Source organism: Ictidomys tridecemlineatus, chromosome 8 (genome assembly GCF_052094955.1).
Source record: "Ictidomys tridecemlineatus isolate mIctTri1 chromosome 8, mIctTri1.hap1, whole genome shotgun sequence".
NCBI lineage: Eukaryota > Metazoa > Chordata > Mammalia > Rodentia > Sciuridae > Ictidomys > Ictidomys tridecemlineatus.
Genome location: NC_135484.1, coordinates 27244540 through 27267563, shown reverse-complemented (window position 1 = coordinate 27267563; position 23024 = coordinate 27244540).

The window sequence follows — 23024 nt, the reverse complement described above, 5'->3', positions numbered from 1 at the left end:
ATGTCACTTACCTTGCCAGTTAGTGGGAGGATGAGACAAGATAATACATGGGAAGGTGCCTTGCTAATGGTAGCATACCACACGAATATAAGGTGTTATTATTTTAACTGCAGCATGATCTTGACATGTGTTCAGTGAGACAGGCTGACATTCTGTTGAAAAGAAGAAATAAATGATTCATATCTTCCTCTGACTCTCACTCCCTTCTGTCAAAAATGGAGAATCACTAGTCAGAAACGACAACAAAGCTGTCATCAAGACTCATGAAAGTCTGTCTTCTACGTAGAAGAGATCTGATTGGCCCCACGTGTGAGAGAAAAACAAAATTGTTGACTAGCAACCAAGAATCAAAACACAAATATGTTCAATATAGTTTATGTTATTTAAAGTACATTTTTATAAAAATGTTTTTATTTTACCCTCATTTTAATACATAAGTTTTACCTAGACAGAGTTGCCTGTGCCTTTAATCCAAATCACTCAGGAGGTTGAAGCAGGAGGATTGTGAGTTTGAGGCCAGGCTGGGAAGTATATATTTTGCTATATACTTGCAAAATGTTTATATATATATATATATATATATACACATTTTTGTTTATATATATTCATATATATAAATATATATAAACATATATATAAACATTTTTGCTTCATGTATTTATATACACACACAATTTTATTACTATCATAGTTATTAAAGAAATTTGTTGTAAAATACTATCTAAAAGTTGACATGTTCAATAAAATGATAAAATAATAAAATGATAAATAAAATAATAATTGATAAAATAATAAAATAAAAACCAATAAAATTATTTAAAAAATCTATAAAGTCACTATAAACTAACATACTGAAAGATGGAGGTGGGAGAGAGAAATACTGCATTTTCTTGTTAATATTTGGCACCTTACTGCTCAAACTTAAACATGTGTAGGAGTCACCTTGGGGTCTTGTTAACATACAGGTTTCATTGCCCGAAATGTGGGGTGGGGTTTGATACTGTGCATTTCTCACAGCACCAGGCAGTACACACCGCTCTCCTGCAGACCACACCTTGAGTTGCAGACAGAAGGCAACAGAGTTAGTGGGAGAAAATGATTTTTCAACCTCTGTTGATTGATAACAAACTCTCTCTGGCTGCCAGTTGCTGTGGTCCTCAAGAGGTTTGCTCCTCTTTTGTGCATAAGTTTTAAACTAGTTGGAAAATGAGGGAAAAGGTAAATTTTGAAGAAAGGTAGCATTTTTTTTATGTTCAATATGCAAGTTATTTATTTTTAGAAATAATTTTGAACATTTAACTGGAATTTATTTTCTCAAATGCTTCAGAATCATTCCGATAACAGAAGTTTTATGAAATAAAATTGCCAATAGCATAAAATTTCATAGAAATTAAGTTAAAAGATAAAGAAAAAACTGAAATACTAAATTCTAGACTGACTTCTGACTAAAAAGAAATAACAACAAATGAGCAATCTTTGTTTCATGGTATGGCTAAAATAGAATGGCATTAGGAAAAGTGGCTCAGGAAGTCAGAACACAATATCAATCAGTAAGACTTTCCAAACCTAGCATCTTTATTGACGGGAGTCTAATATGTAGCTTAGCAAAATAGGTTTGTTTTCTGACCCAAAGCCAGGCCATTTTACCCACCCTTGAGCAATGCTGGCCTGTAGAAATGCCTGAGCAAGAAAATCAGAGGAGAGCTCTTGCTCTCTTAGGCTAGCTCACTCCCAAGAGGAAGAAGTGGGGGGTGGAATTAGAGGGCTGATTTTATTCTTCTTCCTAAATCCATCAATCATGTAGTGGAATCACTGCAAAAACAAAGGGTTGGGGCTGGCTTAGAATTTCAAGACCTCATAGGAAGTAAACATCCAGAGGATCCAGGAAGCACTTCCTAGTAACATCAGGGATGGAATTATCTTCCTTATTTAATTTTTAAAATTATTTTAAATTTAAATTTTTTTTGGCAGTTCTGGGGATCAAACCCATTCTAGGCAAGCACTCTACCTCTGAGCTACATCCCAACTATTTTTTTTTTAAAAAAGATTCACTCATTCATTTTTTTTCAGTTTCCTACAAATGCTTTTTTATTTTATTTTAAAGTGTCCTAAAAATATTTAAATCAAAGTATAGGATCTTATTTCTGTGCACTCTACTTGGTACTGTGGGAGCACAACAGTCAGTCTATAAGTGTCACCATCACCACTGTTGTTTCTCATTACAGTCACACTCTGAGCCTGGAGAGTTTTTGTTTGTTTGAAGTTTGCAAACTAAACTCCTTCCATCTGACTGACCAACAATAAAGGTTTTTAGTTGACATATAAAAATAGGGCTGGGGATGTAGCTCAGTGATAGAGTGCTTGCCTACTGCACCCATAAGGCTGGGTTTTATCACCAGCACTGCAAAACAAACAGCAAAAATACATCTCCAAACAACACAAAAGCATAAAGCAGTATATGCTAAGTGTAGAGGTCTGGAGGAGATGATAGTACTGTGGGCAAAGCAGTTGTGGAAGCCTTCATGGGAGACATTAGGAAAAGATGGAAAAGTAGGGGAATTTGAATCCTTTTTTCAAAATCCCTTTTGTGCATCTGACTTTGGAGAAAGTTACATTTTTGAGCTTTAATTTTTCATCTTTAAAAATGACGATGAGGCCATGATAGTGATGATTAAGTGACACAATGTAGATAAAGTACCTCTCAGATGCTCCAAACATAATAGGTACTTAAGAAATATTTTTAAAAATATGGATATTGTATTGTGGGAAAATCATTAAGAAATAGACTGGCTTTTAAGTAGAGGAAAATAACAGTGACAACTCATTTTCTGGTGATGACACTTTGGGATCAAACTTAGGGGATCATCACGGTAGTTGCTCTCCTGTTCTCCGACTAGGGATTTAAGTGCAAGAGGGCACCTTGAAATATGGCCACAGGGGGTCAGTAGTGTTCCTCAAAAAAAAAAAAAAAAAGCAAAAAAGCAAAAACCTCTGAGCCCCTCATTGTAGCTTGTAGCTCCTCAGTGTACCTCCCAAGCTTTCAGATAAATTGACAGATTATCTGGAAGAATATATGCTTTTGGCTTATAAAATGCAATGGGCTCTAACCTGTCATAAAGATACATGTACTATTTTACTGGTGTATCTGAAGAAATGGGTATTTTTCTTAAACCTATGTTTTGGTTAAGAGTGATACCACAGATGTTATTTTTAGATCACAGCTTTTCAAGGAAAATAGACATGTCAAACATATACCAAGTATACGAAGGATAACTTAAAATTTCTTTGCTATTTGGAATAGCACTTCAATGTCTTAGATCTTGGATCATTTGGGGCAGTTGCTTATCTTCTTCTAGCCTTGTTTCTCATCTTTAAGATTGTATAAGAGAGAAATAAGCTATTACTATAAGTAAGTGAGAAAATGTAGGTGAAGTGCCCAAGATCAAGTCCTAAACATTTTAGGGTTCTGGATGCCCAGTGTCTTTCCTCATTGGGGAGAATCCAAAGATGGGTGGAAGACAGCACTTGTTCCCCACCTAAGCAGATCTTTTTTTTTTTTTAATATTCTTTGACTCCTAGCTGCTAGAGCACAGGCATATGACCAAAATGTGTTTAAGAGGATGCTCCCACTGGGACTGGGCATCTCAAAGGCTCAGGGCCATGTGGGTATTATTTGTGATGGCATAATGTGAGGATAGTGGCCCAACAGCAGGAATCCAGCCCAGATGTTGATGGGGCTTTGCCTGCCTCAATTTCTGCTTAAATAAGCATCATTATCTTGACATTTGGGAGCTAATTTATATCTTTCTAACAAATGCATATTTTATTTACATTATCCAGAAAATGGGCTGCTGTTTGCAATCAAAACCACTGAGAAGTGCAAAGCTTCAACTTTATGTTTTCAGTAAATGTGCAAAATTACTACCTAAAGAAAGGTTCTGGCTGGTGGTAAGTAGAGTTGCTCCTGAGTTTATATAATTATATAATCAATGACTGTAAAAGAAAACCTATATTATTAAAACAAAGGGTTAGTTTTTCGACATGACAGTAAAAATTGTACTTCCTAGGCACAGAGAGAATTCCAGCTGTCATGTTGTTGTGAGCCAAACAGAAGGCTCACTTGAGAGTGGGCTGTGGGTGCTCACCATCTTTTGGAGGAGTTAACTTGTTCCCTGTGGCTTCCACTTCTTCTATCATGAGAGGCTGCAACCAAACTCAGTTTCCAATGGGACCTCTCTCAGACCCCTACCAGCTCCAGACTTTAAATGAGACTAACTTTAAATACCTCTGAAACACACAGGTAAGACAGCAGGAGAAGCAGTGGGCACGCATGAATATGTGTGGACACACTTCAATATTAAACACTGATTCCTAAGCAGCAATCATACAATGGCTCCATGTGGTACCCATCAGTGTATCAGAAGGTCAATATTTTCTCTTCAGACCATATTAGAAGAATAATTTGCTCAGTTTCTAAAGTTCAATGTCACCTGTTTCTGAAGTGTTTCATTATGACCTAAAGCCTGTAACTAAAATTAAACCTGCACCAAAACAATAACAATAAAATTCTAAACCACTGCCGTTTGTATCAGAACTGATCTTTCTGCCTGATGTCACACTTGCAGTATCACAGAACAGTCTTCTTGGTGGGAGAACCTCCATTTCCTCAATCCCCTCACCCCCACCACCTTTTATAAATTGCCAGAGGAAAGAAGTGGTCAGAGAAAATGATCATATTGGATATCCGTGAATGTGAATGAGTATGTCACCCTGTACTATGAAAAGAGATTTGCATCATCATATTCTAGGTTGACGATAAAACCACCTTATAAAACTGATTAATTAAGCTAGGGTTTAACTGGTTATTATGTTGCAAAAGTAGGGTTTGGGGGCAGGCCTGAGATGAAGAGATTGGTCGTAAGGGAAGACTCAATTTACAGCTTTTATTACCAGTAAAATCTGAAACCTTGCAAATTCTCAATGGTGCCCAATTATATAAAAACCAAGGTAATTTTTCTTGCATCATCAATATTTAAAAGCCACTTGGCTGACCATGTCGGGACACCTATGTCTTGAAGCATGTGAGGAAACAGCTGTGATCACATTTATAGTGTTCTGTTGACTAAGATGCTCCAAATCCAAGATGGTTAATTTCAAATCTGTAAAGTTTATAGACATTTTTTGTGTCCAAAATAGCTAAAAGAGTTAAAATGAGATAAAAATCTTTAAATGAAAAGTTGCAGCTCAACCTCTTTTGCTTTTTTGGCCCCCTTTTGGAACTTAGAAATGCTTTTTGCATAATAGTCTTTCTTTTCGAACATTTTGAAAATCACTTTAAAGTCTTAAATGCCTCCTTTCCATATCAGAGACCCACCTGGCGTATCTCCTCTCACCAACACTAATGTGTAAACCTCTGTATCAACACATCTGGAATGTTGTAGAAAGTATGTTATGTAGCAAAATATAATAAAGGGGATACAATTAGTATTATGGTATAGTAGGAAAAAAACAAGCTACTCTTTCTTGCATGATTGATATTTACAAGTCACTTGATGAGCCATTTTGAGATCCCTCTGTTTGCAGCCTTCGAAGTTAGCAGCTGGGTCACATTTATGACATTCCACTCGGTAACTCAGAGTCCAGGTTTGGATTTTCTGATTTGCAATTTATAGGCATGCTTGCCTTCAGATATCAGACAACTTTTAAATGGAAAAAGCAAAAAACAAACAAACAAACCAACCCCAAAAACATTGCAAAGAATTCACATGTTTATTTTTTTCTTCCTTTGGCAAGTGAAGAAATACTATTAACATGATAGTTCTTTTATATGAAATGGCTCTAAGATCTTAAAATGTCCCCTCCATACCAGAGCCAGAATTAGTAGTCTCTTTTACAGCTGACCCCAAATTCCCAAAGCCAACCCTACAAAGATTCAAAAATAGCTTCTTAGTAGGGCCCATTGTTGGCTTTGATGATTTCTCTGGCTTCTGACGACGTGATGTGTTGAGAGGTCACCTGGACTGTGCAGCTTGATCTATCTGTATTGCAACTGCAGCTCAAATACCCTTGGGCTTGATCTCATGGAACCTTGGCTCGCTCTCTGTTGACATGCATTAAGTCGATGCCAACATCACAGAATTGTCTCAGGATTTGAAAAGAATGCCAACAATACCTAAGAGTCATGAAGGACTTTCCACATGCCAAGTACTGGCTGGGAGTTTTAAAAACACTTCACACATCACACAGACCTAGTGTACATGGAAAATGTGCTGCATGAATTAGGCCAGAGAAGTGTGATTTATTCCTCCATGCTATTCTTGTAAGAATGATTTTTAGTAAGATTGTAATAACCCAATGGACATGCTTATGTACTTTCGTGTTTCCCTGTAATTGAAGTGCATTGAGATTGTTTCCACCTTTTGTTCTGCTATTAATTATCTTAATTAATATAATTATTATATTATCAATATAATAATAATTACCTTTATATTCTATAGTATACACTGTAGTAAATATCACTGTGATGAATTTCATTCTGCATTAAAAAATATTTTTACCCTTGGTGTATAGGCCCCAAAATGCAATTACTCAGTCAAGGGATGTGAACATTTTAAAGCCAATTTGCTTTCCAAATTGGTTTCCCTAATTTATTGATCTCATTCCACCCTTGCCAAAATGAGTATCATAATTTAATCTTTTCTAGTTGGTCGGTCTAGAATAGTATTTTAAGATTTTAAAATTATTGGTGAATTGAACAATGAAAAAAATGCTGACAATTTTTATTTCCTCTTTTGAGAACTGTTTGTCTTTTTCTTATTTACCTGTTGTTTAGGTATTTTTATTATTGACTAATAAGAGTTCTTCACATATTAAGAATATGAACTCTTTGCTTATTATCCTTACAAAGAAAATCACACCTCACTATCTTTTAATTCAGTTTATGCTGACTTTTGTGATTCAGAAAGTTTGGTTTTACGGAACAAAAATATATCAACATTTTTCATTATGACTTCTTCCATTGTTAATACTCTAAAAACCCTTTGTTTTCCAGAGAGCAGAAAAATAAAGTACTTTCTTCTACATTAACTTTTATTTTGTTTCATTCTTTGATTAATCTATAATTTGTTTTGATGTATGATATGAGAGGAGGGAAGGAATTTTCTTTGAGTGAACCACAAAGATGGACACATATACCTGGGTCCCACTAAAATAAAGAAACAAAGACACCAGAAGCAAATCCCCGAGGCCAAGAAATCAGATCATATGTCTTCTTGGAAACATTATTTTTATAAAAGAAAAACACTTAGGAAAGTTTAATGTAACTTCAGGTTTAGCTCAAGATATTTTAAACCCAGGGAAGTCTCTTCTTTTTCTCATTCAATGTATATATTCAAGGCACATTTCTTTTACCTTGTTTCAGAGTTATTTCTGTTGTTTGAAGACTTTGAGGTCCCCCCTCCCTCTGCATGTGAGCGTGTGTGTGTCTCCTTGTCTCTTTCTCCCCATACATACAGACATTTCTCATTAGGCTACCCACTCACCTCCTAAACCCACGGAAAGCAAAATTATCAATTTCAGGTGAATGAGGAATGTATAATTGTGACACAAAGGACTTGCTAAGTGAACTCTCTGCCACATTGTGAGTTAAGCCCTCAGGAGGGGATCCTGATTGAGATTGAAGCATATACATAAATAAGTCCCCAGCCAATGCTTGATTTGAATAGATATATGGGAGTTGGGGACAGAATTGACCAGATGCTGGACCATATGATGAACACAGAGGATCATGGTGGGGTATAAAAACAGGGCATTTATATGGTACAGCTGGCTCTGCATAATCTTCTCCTAATTTATAAGGCAGGAGCAGCTGCTCTCTAGCTGCTTGTCTTTCCAATTTTCTAACAGCCTTATTCTTGAGCCTCTTGTTTAATTGAGCAGCCCATGATGCTGCAGGAAAGAAAGGAGGGTCACCACCACGAAAGAATGACATGGCCCAGATTCCTGTCTTCCAGAGAAAAGAGGGAGAAAGACTTTGATTCTTGGTCTCCTCCTGACTCAGCCTTCTCTTTTGGAGAGTGGCCTTTTGAAATAGCTCTTTTATGGAGAGTCTTGGGCTGCCATCCTGGGGTAGGGTCTTTCTCTGTAAGAAATGTCTTTCTTCCCCCTCATCTAGCAGACAAAAATTTAGGCCAAAATAAAGCCTCATGTTGCTTTCATTTAGAGTTAGTATTAGTTTTTGTTTAATTCGAATCACCTAGTATTCATGGGAACTGTGCAAGTAAAAGGGAGGCAAAATCTATAATGCTCTATTGGCCTTACAAGCCTCTGCCCCCACCCCATAACCTTTTGAGAAGCCCTTTCTACTCCATATTCTTTCCTTTTCTACCATTTTTCTTCCTACTTCCTGCCAGGGAAGGAGGGGTAATGATAGTGGCATGCCCCTCATTACCTACTAGACAAGGCTCAGCCTTCTATCACCTCTTTGCTCAACCTTGTTAATTGGTGGAGGCTTAGAATATTTTTATTTTTAAAAGGGACTTCTAACACCAATATTAAAAGATTCAAGAAATGAAAATCTTAATGGTGGAATTTCATCTCCTGGCACACATAGGTAATATAAAGAGAAGGACCTCTTTACCTTCAAATAATATTATTTGGAAGGATCCCAGGCTTTAGTTCTTATTCTGCCACAAATTTAACCTTGTGATGTTGGTCATGCCACTTTGCTTCTTAAAGTCTGTTTTTCCAGAATTCTCAGTGGAGATAAGAAGACCTCCAACTCATTTTCTAAGAGCATCTTTTTAACATATAAGACATTAGACAAATATAAGGGACTACAATTAGATCCATGGAAGTATGGAATGTTAGGGCTATCAGTAGAGTGACATATACCATATCACCCAAGCCAACATACATAGGATACAGATAATAGTAATATATTCAGAGAAAACCTGGACATACTGTTCTCCTTGATCATAAAAGATTCTAGAAGCTATGAAAGTTATCAAAATGAAAATGGAGTTGCTTATGTCATTCTTTAAAAAAATATGTATAAATGAATAAAACTGGGAGGTTATGATGGGAAGGTTGTCACGCCCAATTGCCTGACAGTAATGATCACAAAAGAGTCTGCCAGAACCACAATCTTCCACAAAAGCTACCACAACCTGACACACACACAAAAATACTTCTGCAAGAGCAAATGCCAAGCAACTGTCTGCTTAACCTCAGACTGGTGTGACCCTTGTTATTAATCCTTGTGGCCAAGGACTATTGTTTCAAAATGTTTTATGCAATCACTCTCATTTCACCTTTGAATGATTCCCCTTGTCTCAACCTCTTTGAATACACTCACAGTTCCCTATGGCTTATATATTCTCAATGCTAGGCCACTTTATTCCCACATAAATATCATTTTTAATGGACTGGAGTTGTGGCTCAGTGGTAGAGCACTTGTCTGGCATCAGTGAGGCCTGGGGTTCGATCCTTAGCGCCACATATAAATAAATAAATAAATAAAATGAAAGATCAATTGACAACTAAAAAAAATATTTTAAAAAATCACTATTCTTTGAAGAACCTCTCTGATTGTTAGCTAGGTGGACAAAATCATATGTTTTGATTACTCATTATAGTAGCTTGGTGTTTAAACATGACTGGACTCCTAAGAGAGGATAATAAATAAAATAATAATAATAATAATAATAATAACCACCTGTTCATGAATGTGTTAAGCGTTTGAGGAAACCAAGTGCATTCAAAATACTCATGACTTTCAAGTAGCATTCAGTGACCTTCCTATGTTGCTCCTTGACCCAGAAACATGTTGGTCATTTGTAGTCCCATGAACCTTCTGCCTTCCCCACTCAATGGAATTGATAAGGGAGTATCCAAAACTCATGCCACATGATTGAGATGGTTACTGCCATCTTTGCATGCAAGGAACACGGGTCAGGGAAAAACCCTCACCCCATCTTTTAACTTTACTCATTTCTCCTGGGACCTACAGGCTGTGTTTGAATGCCCATGATCTCCCCACCATGTCCTGCTCTAAGACCATAGTCAGTGATGGTACCCTGGGTTTTGGGATAATAAAGTTTCCCGAACTCTTCTAAGCACAAGAATCATCTGGGGTCTTCACCTGATAATTCTGAGTCAGAAAGTTCCAGATGGGGACTACTAATCTCTCGTGTATTTGACCAAGTTACCAGATGATTCCTATGATCACTTGAGTCTGAGACACACAGATTTAATAAACATGAAAGTAGAAAGATACCTTGTGATTAAACCAGTGGTTCCTAAAGGGTGCCTCTCCAACCAGAGCTTCAGCATCACCTGGGGACTTGTCAAAAATGCAAAGCATGGGCCCTACTGAATAGGAACTCTGGAGGTTGGCCCAGCTGCCCGTGACTCAGCAAGCTCTCTGACTTTTCTCATATTGGAGAAAATTCTACAACCACGAGTGTAAACTTTTCTGTTAACCTCGTTTTACAGATGAGGTATGCTGGCACTCTTTCTCTCATTTTGGGAGCTTGGGTGTTGAGGTTAGAGAGAGTGATTGTGAGCAGGGTGGGAAGTCAGATGGGAAGGAGGTACTGAGGATTGGCCTCCCTGGGTATGGTTCTCAGCTCCCTCTCCCCTCTCCCTGAGCAAGGGGTCTTGTCTGTCCATAGGGCTTATGGTTACCAAGGGCTCTGCTAAAGGACAGGAGGCTCCTGAAGAGCCAATCCCCTGTGGTAAGCCAGAGTCTGGGTGCTAAAAGTGACACCCACCTAGAAATCCCCCGAGGACTCAGCCGCCAGGAAGCCCCAGTTCCCTCTAGAGAAAGAGGTGTTTCAGTCTCAGACAAGTTTCAGCTCTGCTTTCGGTGGTTAGGCTGCACTTATTCTCAGGGGGTTGATGTAAGACTTGTAATTTGTACTGCAGAGGATCATCTGAAATTGGAACCTGTGGGCAGATACTGCCGAGGTTGAATCACACATCTTCCTGTCACATTGAGTGGGAAAGAGCAAGGGTTCAGCTGTGGTTCAGCGGTCCCTGTTGTTGTCAGCATTCCCAAATGCTGGTCATTTGGCTACAATTTCCACAATGTTTCCAACCTTCAAGTACAATATGTACTATCATTTAATAGTTTCATCTACTGAACTTTTAAAAAATATTATCGAATAGTTTTAAATTAGCAAAATAACTATAAGGATAGTACAGAGTTTCCCTGTGTTCCACATGTAGCTTTTCCTCTTATTAGCATCTTACATGTGTAGGGTATGCTTGTCAGAGTTAATGAATAAAATTGATACATAAAGTGTTTTTCTCTTAATTCACATTTCCTTAGTTTTAACCTAAGGTCCTTTTCTTTTAGTTCCTGTATACCATTTAGGACACCATATTAAAGTTAGTTGTCACATCATATTTGGGTCCTAACTCAAACCTATTGAGCTATGAACTGATACAAAATGATGATACTCTGGCTACTGAAGTTGCTGTTTTAAAGAACTGTGTGCCTGTTTCAGGAGTCTCCAGTCTTTCATAAGCATTGAAGAAACATTGACAGACCAATGAACTAGCTTCCAAGGAGGGTAAAAGAATCAGATCTCTTATAGTCTTGACAACTGTTTGTTCAATTGAAGTATTAAAAGATGGTAGAAAATAACTTAAATTCATAAATATTTAAAATAATTAACTTGTAGAATCTTTTAAAGTGACTAAAAAAAAAATCATAGCATTCTCCAAAATGACTTTTTTTTTTCTGTGCACAAAAGTCACTGGCAAGAATGCTGTAAAATTCATACAGATATTACTAAACCAACCTTGAGTTGTGTTCTTTGGAACCCATCCTATAAATTAATTTACTCAAAAGTGTTAATGGCTAAGAATGACCAAACTCTATGGGTATTTACATTTTAGCACAAACTGAATAGCGTTATCCAAAGAAGAAATGGAATGAATGGTGAAATTTTAACACGAGTACTGGATTAGTGCTCATTGAGTCACATTGTGAGGTAAGCACCTATTTTGCAGATACAAAGAATAAAACAAAGATGCTCTCAAGGGCCTCTTGGTCTCAGCTGAACTCCCAAGATTTAGAACTGGCACATAATTGGTGCTTATGAACTATGTGTTAAAGGATTGCAATTGAATGAATCAGTGACAGATTTTAGCCATGGTAAAATTTTGGTTTGATTTCACTCTGGCTCTGATATGAAAATTAGCAGGGAGGAGGCCACACCTGGGTAGAAGATCAAGCAGGAAGTGTGTGGCAAGCCTAGGTAGCAGCTACACAACTGAGGCTTCTAGGGATTTGAACCTGTATACCATTTTCTTTTGCAGGTAATTTGTTTCATGCTAGAAAACAGCTATTGTTTTAGTGTCAGGTCTGGAGGGATGCTGAAAACCTGTCCATGGGATGCTGTGTGATCATGTGGCCCAAGCACCACACCATGAAAAGGGTGGGTGTTCTCTGGACTGTCAAACCATGAGCAAGAGGGGTATCTCAAGACTAGACCCAACCAAGTTATGTGAAGCTTGGTGAAAGCCAAACAGATTCTATCTTATGTCTCTGACTGTCATTTTGAAGGCTGAATTAGTTTGATGTGCATGACTAAACAATGATGCAGAATTGGCCCATCAGGAGACAGTCTGCTGGTTGCCACAAAACAACCTTTTATGCAACCTTCTATCTGCAGCCCCTGTTAATCAATCCAAAAGTTTCAAAACAAGTAACTCAAGATCAGACTATTTCTGCTTGATTCCTTTAAAAATCTCCCTTCCCTCTCCTTTGTCAAACACACCCTTTGTTGTGTGCCAGAATTGCAATTTCCATTCTCAAATAAACACTTCATTTGCTTATATTAATATTATGTTATATTATATCTTGGTTCGTATAGCACAAATGGGCTATGGGATGTCGAGGATTGAGGGACAAGTGGCCTGCTCTGTGAACATGGAACCTACTCAGTCTCTTTTCCAGACAACCATGGTTTTTTCAGTGTGCACGAGAGCAAGTGCCTGTGCAGAGACAGAGGCTCTATCTGGTTCATCAGTGTGGGCTCCCTCACCCTGAGACTGATCTGGCTGCTGCCAGTCTAAGTGCCCCATCAACCAAAGGCAGCAGCACACGTGTTAGACACATCTCAGTTGGTTTGGCTTTCGTAGCCCATCATGCCTCTGTGTGGCCCAGCACCATGGGCTGACCAGAGGACTCATTCGCCATGTTTCATCACACACACACACACACACACACACACACACACACACACACACACTTTTGCTCCTGACAAAAGGACTCAAACTGGTTTTGGGTCTGTTTGACTCTGGGTCTGTCTCCTGCCAATTATCTGATCCAATGAACATGCTCAAAACTCTTTTCTGAATGTAGATCTTCTGAACATAGATGTCATTTTTTTGGTGGCATAGAGGTTGGACACCTTTCTCTTTCCTCTCCCAATGGCCTTGAGTAAACCTGAAAAAAAAAAATTGGCTTGAGCAGGAAGGCAACACCCTGAACCTGTTCTTTGCCTGAGGCTTTCCCTCTTTGGCTGAGGATTTTAACAGGCCTTTGAGCAAGAGTTTTATTTCATGCCGGTTGGGGTGTGTTATCAGTTGACTTTTCAAGCCTTACAAAGTGTCATCCTTATTGATCTCTATTTTTTTCCCCACCTCTGCTTACAGACTTGCCATTTCTTGCCTTAATTCACTGCATTAAAAAAAACTTTTTCAAACAGAGCAGCCAACCCACATTATCATTCTGATTCTTTGTAGCAGCTTCCTTTGAAGAAACAGAAGGGATGTGCTTTTCCAGTTATTATACATGATAGTTTTATCATATATTTTGTGACAGGAGAGTCATGAACCTGTTGTTCTGAAATACCTAGTTTCTCATTGCTTCTGCTTTCCCATTATACCAATGCCATGTTTTAGCGTTTCGTATTGACAGTGTTGGGTTCCACTTTTGTATGATTTATGGTGGGTACTAAGCCTCTGTAAAGAGAATCCAAAGTGCCCTTGTTTAAATATGACAGATATTCCTTCTCAGTGCAGGACTGGTAAGTGGGTTCTGCTCCATGATATTGTTGAGGAACTCACATGAACGAAGACAAGCCATCACCTTCCACAGGTAGCTTCATGACTGCTGGAGAAACAGAAGAAAGAAGGGTGATTCAAAAGTAAACAACTTTTAGAAGGTGAAATAGCATGCATACACTCCAGTTTCACTCATTTCTGACTGGTGAAAACTTAGGTGCCTGGATATTACCTATCTGCAAAAAAATTTGAAAAATGTCATCTTACGCAGGGCAGCCCCATCCTCAAAGAAGGGTGAATGTCTGGGGGCGATAGCCAACAGTCTGTCACGCTGGACAGGGGTCATGACTGCACCATTTCTAGAAATTAGCTTTGCTTTTCAAAATTGCCCCTTGTGAGGTGAATCTTTCTCTGTTCTTTTTCTCCTTTGCCCAGCACAGTAACTTCTAAAAGAAAGCTCCTTTAAATGACAGAGCTATGAACTAAACTATTACAGTCAACCCTCCCAGGAAAAGAGGAAAAGCGTGGGTCCCCAGACCTCAGAATCGATAATCTTTCTTTAGTTGTTTCAGAATCCAGAATACCTGGTGATCTTCAAATAACATCAAAATGTGGGCCAAAGATTTGCTAATCCTATTCTCTAATTAAAGGAAAAACAATGTACAACTTGCATGAAAATAAAGTGTTTATCTAAAGGATTACAGAACAGTCCCAGGAGTAAGGTTGTTGGAATTGCAGGAATATTCAACAAAGTAGTAGAGTTAGGTACCTAAAGGTACCCGAAGGTACCTAACTCCACACATAGCTTTTCCACCCATCATCTCACTTCTCAGGTTTTCCCCCCTCATAAAAATCCTTTCACATACCAGGATTCTCTGAGATGACCATTAGGGCAAAAATCCAGCCATTTTCTTAGTAAGTGTGCTTTGGTAATAAGACCTGGTTTCCTACTCAACAGCCTTACATGAACATTTAGGCCTTGTCACTTGGATAGCTGTACCCAAGTGGTCCTCTGAAGATGTGGCAATTATTCTCATCCTGGGGGTATTCACTGTGCCTACTTTCCCAAAGGTTTACAAAAATGCTTCTTATCAAACTTTTTAGTTTTTGCCGATTTAGTAGATGCTAGATGGTGTCTTATTATAGTTTGTATTTTATTAATTATGTTTCATTTTCTCTTTATAAACTAATTTTAAGTCTTCTTTTTTGTAATGCTTATTTTAAATCTTTGCCATTTTTTTTGTTGGGCTATTGGTATTTTATTATAATCTTCTGAGCACTTTATCGATAGGTAAGGCTTCTTCAAATACAGTGTTCCTGGGCCTCCCTCTATATCAAAGGTGATCACACCATGATCTGTGGGCCAAATCTCTCTTTATGTGAAACTCCTGGTAACGCAGGCATCCCCGTATTTTTACATATTTTCTGTGGTTGTTTTTGTGCTATGGTGGCCCAGTTGAGTAGTTTTGACAAACATTATATGGCCTACACCTTAAAAGATTTACTCTTTAACCCTTTACAGAAAAGGTGTTTGCTGATCCCTAACCAAACTCACAGAAATAATTCCCAGTATTGGGGACTGCACATCTATATTTTGAAAAAGCTCCTCAGATTCTTAAGTTCACCAAAGTCTAAGAAACACACTTCAGTTAGTGGTAGAATATAGAAAGGCACAGTTTCTCACTAGGTTCTTTTTCAGTTCTTCTGCATTTCTCTCCCCTTTCCCAACATATCCAACCACCCCAAAACCAAAGTCTTAAGAGAAATGCATAGGGGCTTTCCAGGCAAGTGTGTCTGGTTACTGAAGCTTTGCAAAAATTCCTTAGATGTAGTAAAACTTTATTTTAAAACAGTAAAATTTTAGACAAAAAGCAAGAAATTGGCATTTCTTCTATGTCAAAAAAGAAAAGGAAACAATTCTCTTTAGAAAATAATTCTGACATGCAAAGGTACATGTGTGAACACAGACATCTACTTATACGGTAATGCTGTGTGTATCTGTAGGCATGACCCACACAGACGTATGTGTGTGCATATGTATCAGAAGTGCCACCTTGGATCAAATGCATGATTCAGGGAGCCCAGTCCTTTGTTTCTGGGAAGTGTCCAAGAATAAAGCTACCCTAAAATCTTTCATGAACCAGGAAATAACCACTCACTAACTGAAGCTTTTACTTTGATGTCAATCCAAAGTTAAAGGAGGAATCTGAACAATCCTGTTTTCCCTTAGTACTCCATGTGTCTCCATGACTTTATTAGATCATCTATAAAGGTTATTTTTATTTTTGTCTCTACCCTTGTTTCATCTCACCAAAGTGCAGTAGGGCTCTGCTCCTAATAACAGAAAACACTTGGGGTGATGGCATGCAATTACTGCACGAGTCACTAAACACAGCATTTATCTCCTGTGTTGTTTTCTCTCAGGAAATCTGTTTCAATACAATGCTCAATGTCAAGTAAATGCCCATATAAATACAAGTATTTTTACCTAAATGGAAATATATGGCATCTGCTAAATGAGTAGAGACATCTTCACATGCTGCATTGATGGCCTATATTCTTCTCATGTATAGATTAGCATTACAAATTGCTTCAAAACTTATAAAAATAGAATGGAAACACATCGAAGACAATGTACAACCATTTTATATGCTTCTTAAGCTTGTGGTTTGGAATTGATATTTCCTTTTAAATGACACTTTTAATGCCTAATATTTTAAGGGACTAGATTTCATCTAATAGGTGCATATGTTAAATATAGTACTTTAGATTATGAATTACTCATATTTTCTAAAGTAGGAATTACAATTATTATTATTTAGAAAAAGAATTTATGTGCCCCATAATATTTCTGAGCCCTGAACACATCAATTGGGGAAGTTGGTGGTCAGCCATGGCCTCCTCTGTCTGAATATTGTATAAATTCAGTGTGTAGGGATTATGTGCCCCATTCCCCATTTCAGAAGGGAATTTAGCTCGTGTGCAGAGAGTGTAACATGGTATAGTTTCTATGGAAAATAGTTTGGCAGTTCCTCAAAAGATTAAACATAGAATTACTATATAATCCAGGAATTCCATTGCTGGGTATATAACCATAATTTATGGTTATATAAAAAGCAGGGACTTGAAGAGATATTTGTGTACTCATGTTCATGGCTGCATTATTTGTAATAGCCAAAAATGAAAGCAACTCAAGTGTTCATCAACAGATGGAAATATGTGGTGTGTGTGAATGTGTATATTACAGAATATTTTTCAAGCTTCAAAAAGGAAATTCTGACACGTTCTATAACATGGATAAATCCTGAGGAGTTTATATTAAGTAAAATAAGGCAGTCATAGAAAGACAAACACTAAATGACTCTATTTCTATAAAGTATTTAGTCAAACTCAGAAACAGAAAATAGAGTGGTAGTTGCCAGGGGCTGATGGGAGTGAGAAATGTGGAGTCACTTCAATAGGTCTGGAGTCTCAATTCTTCAAGATGAAGAGTTTAGGAGATGGATGGTGAGAACGTAACACCACAATGTGTGACTCATACACTTAAAAGCAGTTTAGATGTTTTAGATGTTTTATGTTATGTCTATTCCACCACAATTTTAAAAGTCCACCACCTCCAATCTAACCCAGACCACAACAATGATCTCATCCAATTCAAAGTTTCTCCTACCCTGCCCCAGCTCCTCCTCCATTGCTCCCAAAAATGACCTGAACTGTTATTCAAGTACCTATCGCAACAAAGGGCCTGGATTCTGTTTGTTCCCTAGATTTTACTACTTCCATAGTTCTGGTTATAGAAAATATGTTTCCAGTATTCTGGGTTTTCCAAGGACAGGACTCAGATTAGACTGAAGGAAAAAGTTTCTTTCTTCTAAGTTGGTGCTATTTATTATCCTCTTGTCTGCTATCATGTACACCATTAAGGTGGCATCCAAACTCAATTTGTAAGGTATAGTTAGTGCTCTTGTGAGACAGTCCACCCTGCACAATCCCTTGAGGAAATCAATGCATTCTCCAGCTGTTCTAGTTATCTATTGTTGCATAGACAATAATTCCAAAATTTAGCAATTTAAGACACAAAAATTTATTATCTCATGTTGTTGAAAGTTAAGAATTTGGAATGGCCTAGGTGGGTGGTTTTTGGATCATGAAGTTGCAGTCCAGCTGTCAGCTGGAGATACAGTCATCTCAAGCTTCATTTTAGGCTGGAGGATGCAAACAGAAACCCAACCTCATTCAAGTAACTTTTTTCAGGATGCCTCAGTTTATTACCTGTGGTTTTCTCTATAGGGTTTCTTCTGACATGGCAGCTGGCTTTCCTTAGAGAACTCATCTCAGGGATTGAGATAGAGATAAAGATAGATAAATACAGATATATAATTATATATATAATTTATGATAACATATATATACATATTATGTATATAGTATCTTTTATAACCCAATCCAATAGCAGTATTCTCTTACTTCTGCTGTGATGACCAAATCTCATATGAGATGGGACTACATAAGGGTGTGAACACTCAGGGGTAAGGATTATTGAGCACAATCTTGGATTCTGGCTACTACTCCTCAAGTTTCAGCCCTCAGGAGACTAAATTATAGCCAGCTATTCCTGGAGTACTCTAGCTCCAGCAGCCCTGTTATGTTGGATCCCTTCAAGATAGCTGGAACCCAGTTATCCCACATAACGCATGAGCAAGCCATCATCCTGGCCATGCTGAAGGATGGAAATGCAGATGTATGCTACTTCTTCCCTTTCTCCTTATGCTGCTCTGGTGGGTTGTGTTAGCTAGCTCCTGCCTCCAGAATTCTTCAGGAGAAAAGGGAGCATTTCCATCTATTTATGAGTATGTATGTCCATGAATCCAGGGAACACATCATTTTATCCCATGAGTGAAGAACTCTAGGCTCTCCCAAGAGCTCTCTCACCCACCGTGTGAGCAATGGGGTGGCTGATGAGTTCCAGCAGTTCAGCAAAACCCGGAGGGGAAGTGGAACACCAGCCTCCCCCTTATGTAGGGTTTGTTCTTGGAGTTCCCTCAGATTCCTTGTGTGAGTCTCCTCTTATGAATTCCCCTCTTTTCAATTAACTCTTCTCTTCTACTTTTGTAAGCTGGTTGAGGGAGTGGGCATGAAGATTAAAGGACACGTTTGTCCTCTACTTGGTAGGTCTGGAGAGACATTTGGCAGAACTTGGATACATACTTTAAAATATGGAGGTACCTGCCCCATGCACCACTGCTGGATGATGGAAGAAGTCTCATTCCTCTTCCTGTTGGACATGTGATGAGGGAGGAAGGGCTGGATGACAGGGACCTTGCTGCTGCCTTTTGTCTGAAGAGCAGACAGACAATTTTTAAACCAAACACATTTTGACCTGCATCCTTGTCAAATGTGCCTTTATAACCACAAAATTAAAAGGCTATACTTTGTAAGGCTACACTTTTTATGTAACTGGAAGTGGGTCATATACCAAAGAGGACTGAATTTAATTATTATTACATATGTATAGGAAAGATATATAATATAATAATACTATATTATTATTATTACCTACTTATTAGCATTATCTATTTATGATCTATTTACTTCATAACATCTACTGATCATGCCTGTATTGCCTCTTTTCATAATTACTAATTATATTGTTTTAATCAAGATGTTCACTTATTTTATGTTCCACTGGTGATAATGACAAATTTCTACAATCACTGTAGTTCTTAAATAGCTTTTTTTACTCATTTTGATTTGCATAAATTTTGTTTTGCTGAAGTCTATGAATTTCTTTGAAAAGGCAAAGTCACCAGCCTTAGACTGGTGGTATTGTCTTTATTTTATTTTTAGAAGGCTTTGGTGATTTTATTAATAGTGCACAACAGTTCATACCAAATAACTTTAGAGAATAAAAATTCAAAATTTATTTTATTTTCCACCAAAAAAAATGATTTCAGAGAACTTCAATATTCACTACACTCTTTTAAGTCATTTTACATCTTATATAAATTAAAAACCAATTGAATGAGAGTATGTACTCAGCATGCTCATTCTTTTGTTTAAAAGCTGTTTGTAGGATGTGTTTCAACAAGTCATTTCACCTTTAGGCAGATGAAAATATTTGACATAATCTCTAAATTGCTCCAAAGAATGTTATTACTATTGATGCAGTTTGGTCTTGTCTACTGATAATAAATTATAATTATATTTGTAATTTAATGGAAATATAAAATTACAATTACTTAAATTAGGCTGAAACTTTAATGTTCTGGAATTTAAGTAAAATCTTATTGCATATTTTTATTAAAGTAACACAATTTACAAGTCTAGCATTTCATTTCCCTTTAGTTGTCTAGGTAAGCTATTGGTGTTATCCTTCATGATGTTACATCTAGGCCTTTTGTATACAATTTTAAGGAAAAAAAAAGACTTGTTCAGTATTGCAAGGAATTTCTTAGTGACTGCATGTAACTGCTGCACATGCCACACTTGTGAAAATCCACAGAAACATGTATTGAAGCATGAACAGAAACGAGCAAATGTATGCTCTGGAAAGTGATACTTAATAATACAAATGTGTATTAATTTAATTCTATAAGGAAGGACGGAATTGGCCAATTAATTTACTTTTTTTTTTCTTACTAAGCACTTCTAACTCTCTCTTCCTCAAAGTCTGAAGCTACCTCTTGGCATACTTGGTGGCAGAACCCAACATGCTACCATATTTTGTTTTCAGATACAGAACAAAAGACGTAGAGAAATGTTTCCTGGCGTTCTTGATTGTTCAAGAAAGAATGTTTTTTAGGATATGGCTTACACTGTGTTAGCACATTGAATGTGATGCTCAAAATATGTTCAGTATATTTTTATTAAATCAAAGAGTCTCTTGTAGTTAGGTCACCATAACTGAAAATGGATCTAGTGTTACTATGGCAGTGGAACTCAGTGCAGAAGAAAGTTTACAGATTCTTTCTAATGTTCCAGGAACTTCAGTGCCTGAAGAAAATATATTATTTGATGGTTGTAAATTGTTTAATGTTTGATTAATAAACACTGCAATTTATTAATCAACTGAATTTTTAAAAAAATTCCCTAAAAGATTACATAATACTTACACAAGTAATAAAAAACGTTATGAATTTAACCAGTTAGAGTGTTAGATTTGACATTTATTAAACATTTAATCAAATCTCTTTTAAAATTTTACCAAATCAAGACATAAATGCTCTAAATCCCATAAGAGACACATGAAATATAAGCTACTTAAAGTTTATAAAACTTATTAAAGCCTTTTTACCAAAATGATTATAAATAGCATAGATTAAACATTAATTTTCATTCTTATCCTTCACATTTTCAGAGTCTCATTTTCTACATTTTTTGGAGGCTTGGGTCATACAGCCAGCCACCGTTTCACTACTTGCTTAGGACTTAGTAACTCTGCCAGACCTAAAGGAAAGTAATAGAAGGCATCACCCACAAGCTGATGCTACAGGTTCTTGGGCTGCACTGTCCAAAGCAATTCAAACCCCAGTATTTATCAGAAGCTGAACCTGTTTTATAAAACAGTTTTCATTGTTTCACTTAGGAATCTTACCCCACTTGTTTGAGGAAGAGTCTCGACTTTTGAAATACGGATTTGGGTTAAGCTGACCACAGCCATCCTGGCTTGTAACCATCAGGATTGCCCCCCAGTAACCATGGCTGGTTTTCCCCACATGGTTTCCTAAATTCTATTAGTAAACAAGACCATTAGAGTGATGTGGGGAGATTAATGACTGGATTCTGGTGCTACCAGAGTCAGGCACATGCCCAAGTCGTTGATATTAGCTTGAGATTAACTAGATACTTCCCAGCTGGGATGAAGGCGCCTTTTCCTGACAATTGTGTATGCCCCTCTACTGACCAAAATGGCAGGGGTCTACTTGGTCTTGCTGCCAGGACCACACTTCTGCAAGTCCCTCCCAAATTGCCCTCTGTGCAGTCCTGGATCTGTCTGCCTCTTTTTCTTTGGTCTCACAGCACCTGGGGGCCATTTCTCATATACTGGGGCCATATTGTTCTGGAGCAATGTCTTTTTTCAAATGGGGTCTCCTTCAAGTTTTGTGAGATTAGCCATACATTTTATCATGTCGACAGAGACAGCTGATATATTTTACAGTACAACAATTTATCATTAGTATTTTATTAACATTAATTAGCTACAGCAGTGTTTTTTCTTTCCTAGGCAATGGGAAATGGAGTTTGCCTGGGTAGCTTTCTTCTCCCTCTGTCTCATTCTCCTCCTCCTTCTTTTTCTTTTTTTCCTACTAAGAATTGAACTTAGGGGCTTCTTCCCGGGTTGATGGGATATAGGCATGTTCCACTGTACCCAACTGGCAATTTTCTTTTTTGGGGGGATATTTCTGAAAGTCTCTTTTTGTCAGCCTCCCTCTGGCTACCTTTCTAATTCTTCTTCCTGATAGTCACAGGTGCTAGCAAGTGCTGGGTCCCTGATTCCCCTACTGCTATAGGAAATCAACTGAGCTCATTTCTGTAGTTGGTAGAGTTGCTACTTTCCTGGGACTGTGTGGCTCATTGGACGTTTCTGTTCCCCCTTTTCTGTTTATGCAGATAGAAATGAGTACATTTAAGCATTCTGAAATATGGATATGCTCAACTGAAGAAAATAAATCTTCATGAATATCACCATTGGCCTGAATTTAAAACTCCATAAAAATGAAAATAACCTGTTTTTCCATTTCATTTTTTGTTGCTATTGCAACCAATTTTTTTGTGCATGTTATACTGATTTTTCTCTTTTTAGCTTTTTGAAAATCTCATTTTCAAATTGGCATAATTGGCTGTTGATAACCTCCCTACACTGATTTTTCTTGATCATTTTAGCTCTGTCCCTGATGTTTTATGACAAAAAAATTAGTATGCTCCAGATTCTGCCTGATTTTTTTTTTTGTTCTGCCATAAGGACCCTTTAAAGAGTCCTGTACAGTGGTAGTTTGGTGGGAGAC